Source organism: Polypterus senegalus, chromosome 7 (genome assembly GCF_016835505.1).
Source record: "Polypterus senegalus isolate Bchr_013 chromosome 7, ASM1683550v1, whole genome shotgun sequence".
Taxonomy (NCBI): domain Eukaryota; kingdom Metazoa; phylum Chordata; class Cladistia; order Polypteriformes; family Polypteridae; genus Polypterus; species Polypterus senegalus.
The window spans coordinates 95,921,798-95,927,797 of NC_053160.1; the positions used below are offsets into that span (position 1 = coordinate 95,921,798).

The 6,000-nt window shown below is 36.8% G+C and overlaps 1 protein-coding gene across 1 annotated transcript in view; it reads left to right on the forward strand.

Moving 5' to 3' along the window:
• Positions 1–465: 465 nt before the first annotated feature.
• Positions 466–6,000, forward strand: part of c7h5orf63 (chromosome 7 C5orf63 homolog) — a 108,255-nt gene continuing 102,720 nt past the window's right edge. Inside the window, exon 1 of the transcript XR_005634350.1 lies at positions 466–578. The gene's annotated coding sequence lies outside the window, so the exon portion shown is untranslated. The remainder of the gene's footprint in view (positions 579–6,000) is intronic.

A 6,000-nucleotide genomic window follows, 5' to 3' on the forward strand; every position in this document is an offset into this window, starting at 1 on the left:
CGTTTCTTTCTTAGTCTTTTTTACATAAATATTCCCTGCATTTTATCGATGACTACACTGCCTCAAGTTGAAGTAAATTATGCTCAGCGATAAAGATAATATATAATGAATCTCTGTAGTGTCACATTGTATGACTATTTGACGACAAAAGACGAGAAGCTTTAAACAAGCATCACGGACTTCTATAACTCAAAAAAGCACAGCAAAAAAAAATCGTCTTAAAAGTTACCACGGCCATTAATTTCAGCAACAACCACTCTACATTCGCCTCAATGGAAACTCCCGCTCACTCGGATTGGTTGTTAATTTAAGCTCATCCAATCGGCACGGCGATTTGCCGCTTAGTCCAATAACATCCTTGCAATAGGGGCATTATCCCCGCCTTCTCGTAGTCTCCTTTCAAGTCTTTGATGTCCGGTGACATAGACGGAAGGAGTTTTTTTTTTTTTATTTTTTATTTATAAACGCGTGTGGCTTCTAGTGATTCTTCTGCACATTGGATAGGATCCCTTGTTTGCAGTTTTTCTTTAAATTAATTAATCCTTACTTTTAAGCATCGCATTTGTGTGTGGTAGCAGGTGAGATATTCAAAATGCACAAGACGCATATTTTGTATGAAATGTTTGCTCCAGTGAGTTTTCAGTTGTTGCTTTTTGAGGACTGTAGTATTTTTCAGTTACCTTGTACATAATATATTATTTGATCACAAAATAACAGAGATTGCATTTAAGTGTGTAAACGTTCTTGTTTCAGATATGGACCTATCTGTCTGATATTGGAAGTTTAAGTATGTTTGTGAATAGGCCCTTTGTTGGTAATGAAGATGTATGAAACCTTGAAATTAGCCCTAATACATTAAAGTTGTTTTGTGCCCGTTATACAAATAGCATAGCGTTAATTATTGCTCGTGTTGAATCACAAATGTACAATTTCTGAAAACAGCGCTATGTACAGTTTGCGGAGCGATTTGAAGTGTGTCAGTGGTTGATGTTTACTGTAAATATGTCAATTTCCAAGACCAGTGGTATCAAGTATTTATACGTTATTTAACATTATACTTGCAGACCTGGCAGAGAAATTAACAGATCTTTAATATGTTATTTTTAGACTGAAAGCTGAAGTTATAGAGCACATTGTGCGTCATTCTGTTGTTCGGCTCTTGAAACGGTATTCAAAATGTATTAAATATTCATTGGAAGAAATATGAAAAACAAGGTAGGGAAAAAGCCAGACAATGTCCTATTTTCTTGGAACCTTAAAGTATATAAAGGGTGACGTTGTGGGTGTAGTTCCCATTTCAAAGGATCTAGCATCCTAGGGTCGAATCCCCTGCTCCGTCATTGTGTTTAGTTTGCATGCTTCCTTGTGTCAATGTGGGTTTACCTTTTCGCATTTTCAAAGATATTTTGGTTAGATTGATTGGCCTTTGTACATAAAATTTAGCTACCATAAATGGAGCATTTTAAGCAAAACGTTTACTTACACTTGTCTTATTAGGTTAAAAAAGCTAGAGTGTGCCACTTGACTTTCCAGTGTATTTAATATTTTCGTCATTCTGCACGTCCTGCAAAATTTTCCATTCAATTTGTGGGACTTCCCATCTATTTAATGGTATTTTGAGATGCATTTAAAGGTTTTCTTAAATGCTCAGGTAGTTGTTTTTAGATCTCTTGAAGTGTGTTTCAGATATTTAAATATGGATGAGAAGCTTATTAAGATAACTCCAAATGAATGTGACATGTCTTTATTAGTATTGGTCGGTGAGATTCGCCAAAGAGATTTTAACAGTGAATATGCTATATTCGTTGAACAGCTTTATGGAAATTTGGCTTAGGCAAACTTTTTTTCCCCCTCAGTGCCCCATAAGGCAAGTATGACATCAAAAAGCTGTAGCAGCCATGTGCACACCTATGCACACTCACTGTCAGATCCTTGTGGAACTGCATAAGGCATACATGCTGTCTTCATCTGATCAGTACTCCAGCCTTTCACTCTACATCTGTTTAAAAAAATAACTTGCTGTATTTTCATTTGAGAAGTACATTAGCTGTCCATAATCAGAATATTATGAGTACTGCCACTAGACTTGACATGCTGATCATTGTGGTCTGACCATGCAGCACTGATTGGCTAATTTGAAAGCATAATTAGCCAGGTGGTCACCTACTATCTCAAAACAAGACCTAAAGGTGCCTTCCCAGAGAAAGAAATCCTATGCAGTCCTATAAAGTAGTAATAAGAACAGAAGATTTATTACTGTTTATAAAGGCTTTTCTAAAGTTTGTAGCCACTCCCGTTTGTGTCTTTTGTTGTTTAAGGTATGGTGACGCAGTGGTTAGCACTGCTGCCTCACAGCTCAGATCACATTTTTGGCTGTAATAATCAGTCCAGCATAGTTGGCAGATGCTTCCTTAGTCAGCAGGGACACTTAAAACACAACTGCACCATTCTAAGCCAGTTAAAATTATGTTCCATCCATACAAACAGGTCAAACTTATCAAAACTAAATTCAATTCAACCCCCACCCATGAGAAAGAGAGGAAGGCCAACAGCCAGAGTAAAACTTTGAGAGTAATAAAGAGGGAAAGAAGTCCTTCCCAATATAAATGCTTGTTCTAAAATGTTAGAACAGATCTTCTAAGTGAGAATTTAATATTTTCCAATTTCATATAGTATATATAACATCAGTCCAGTGACTTAAAAGAGGTGGGCTAGGATTCTTCCAGTTGAGTAAGATAGATGTACATGCTAATAGTGAAGTAAAGTAAACTTCTTGCTGTTTTAAAGATATCTTAATGTGTATGTAGGACATCCTGAAATGGAATTGGAAACATCTTGTAATATATTTTAAATGGAGTAAAGTATCTATCTATTTATATATCTTAAGATGTCAGGAATTGAAATACAGATACCTGAAAAATACTTTAGGTGTTACATGGTGGTGTGCAGAAATGCTGATTGGAAGCACTCACAAATTTATTAATCTAGTTCTTACTCAAGCAGACTATCTGCTAATCAGACTTTACATCACATACTTTTTGACCACCGCCAGAATGTTTGCTGTCCTGGACAGGTCCTCAGAAATATGAGTCCCCATGGACCTAAAGGAGGTGACTCTCTCCACCAGTTCCCCATTGATGTATAGAGGGCTGGCTCTGCTCTGTGCATCTTGAAGTCAATGGCCATCTCTTTAGTTTTGTGGGTGCTGAATGAGAGATTGTTCCTGGAGCACCACACCGAAAGCTTCTTTACCTTTTTTCTGTATGTTGACTTATTGACACTGATTATGAAACCTACCACTGTGGAGTCATCAGCAAACTTGATGATAGTGTTACTGGAGTAATTAGATGTACAGGGTATAGAGAAGTGGGCTCAGTACATAGCCCTGAGGGGAGCCGGTGCTAAGTGTGAGGGTAGAGGAGCTGTGGGGGCCAATTCTAAAAGGTTGTGGGTAGCAAGTGATTAAATCCTTTATCTAAGCACTGAAGGGGGGCTGGTGGTGGGAGTTCAGGTTATACAGCTTATCAATTAATATGTAAGGGACGATTGTATTAAACACAGCTATAATCAACAAATAGCACCCTTACAGAAGTAAGGGCTCATCACTGTATGAAGGGTTGTACTGATGACATCTTCCGTGCATCTATTTGATCAATGAGCATACTGGCGAGGGCCAAAGGTGGGAGGGAGATTGGTTTTAATATGCTGAGCTATAAGTCTTTCAAAATATGTCATGATGTCATTAAAGAATTCAAATCAAGACATTATGGATGTATCTTCTTATTCTGTCATTAGTTATAAGTTGTTAAGAATGAACATCTCTATATATAATCTTCATTTGGATCTTGATCTTTGTTTGTCCGTGAATTAATTAGAAGAAGCAGCACTAGATGGCAGTAGAGAGACAGCTAAAACTTAGGCATTGCATTAAGAATCTCCTCCATGCTTATACTACTGAAGACTGTAGTACTCCAGTCACACCTCAAAACACAGACATTCAAACTAAACAAATTGTTGTGCTTTAAATTAACTAAAGAGATCTTCATTTAGATCTTGATCTTTGTTTGTCCGCGAATTCCACGCATGTGTAGACCACCTTCCAGTTTAGTACATTGTTGTTACTCACGGATGTCAACAATGTGCCAGAATAACGAAAGGGGTGGTGGACAGTGTTACACTGTTTAGCTCCTGAGGCCTGGTTAGAGAATGAGATTGCTGAAGATAAAAGGTACGTGCCTACGTAGCATATGAATGAAAGAAAGACAGTGGGTAAAATGAATGACAACGTAACAGCACATTCCGGAAATTATTATTGTTACGTTGTAGCCGGCGAGTGCTGTGGGTCTCACAGTTGTACCGTGCCTTGCTCACATGTCAATGAAGTGATCCCTATTTATGCTTTAAAGAGCCTGGATACCTATGTGTCCCCCTTTTATAACCACTGCTCCGTGTATATTGCCTTACTCTTTGGATTGCCACAAAGCAACCTGCGAGATTGGAGAAAGGTTGAGAAGAGATCGTGAAAGGAAACGATAGAGTCGTGAAAACGAGACGGACTGTAAACGGACAGAAGCAGAAATGCTCCTACACCACCACATAATTACGATTCGAACAGTGATTCCGAGTAGGCCGTTCCTATTGAATCAATATCCAAGGGTTTTCTTTTGTAATTTTGTTTCCCTTATAAAAAATCGTAATGCTGTGCGCCGAAGGGCCCAGTTCACGACTGGCAGCCGCGTTTAAACAGAGAGCCCTTCACAGGCAACTTTAACACGTGCAACGTAGTTGGGCGCACATAGCTAGTCATTTTATATTCTTTTGCAAATCATGTGGATAGTTAGTTTGCCTTGTAGGTTTGTTACTAGTGATTTTATAGTAGAACAGAAAAAGGCGATAAAGAAAAGACATTTTAGATTTTACGAACTCTGTATTGTTGGATCACATAAGGCCTAGGTGGAATATATTGTAAAACTATATGATCATACACAGACCACTTAGTACATTCCTTTTAGATTATGATTAAGAAATTACAATAATGATTATTTGCCTTACAAAAACAGAAAGTCCTCAGTGTTATTTGCTGCATTTTACAAATATTCTGTGCATCTATTTTTTATGGTGTTCTGTCTTTTTAGTTGAACCTTATTTTGTCGGTAGAAGGTCTAAACATAAAGTTAAACTTGAAATAAATGTTGTTTGGGATGCTGTAATATCTGTGGAGCAGCTATATGCAATTCTAGTATTGAAGAGTCCTTAATGGTGGTTCTTATGTTGTGCCCTACAAATTGCATTTTAGTAGTGTGATAAGTAATACAGTCCTAGCAAAATAAAAACAGTAAAATACACAAGGTAAACTTTGTTTTGAATTTAACAAGTACATGAAGTAAACATTACAATACAGGAGGTTACTTGTTTTAATGGCATGGAGTAGTGCAACAAGGACTGAAATGCATTGCATGTACATATATGGAACATAAATGAGTATTCTCAATTTAATTTTATAGTACTTTGTTATTTAGTTGTAATGACCATGGCCAACTGAATTTCCCTTACAGATAATGCATGACCTTGAACTCTACTGTAAATTATGTCAGGTTGGATTCAAGATGATTACATAAATAACCTGTGCTGTGATTGAAGGTGATGGCTGTTGGCAATATCTGAAGTCGTATTCTCTTGTTTTTAGTTTTTAAAATAATTAATGAATTAATCATGACTAAAGATTCTGAGTTTTATTTCTTAAGGCTAACTATAGATTTTTATCTATCTATCCTATCTATCTATCTATGTAATTTAAAGTTGAGTTGTTTAGCAAAAGTGGCTGCAATAGATAAAGCGAAAAAGCAGGGAAATGATGGGATATTACAGTGATCATGATCTGTAACTTGGAGGTGATTAAAGAGAAATGTTTATGCAGCAAGATTGGTGTTGTTCAAATGATGTAAAAGTGCCAAAATACTGGGTATTTTAATAAAAATATGATTTGACGCTTCATATATA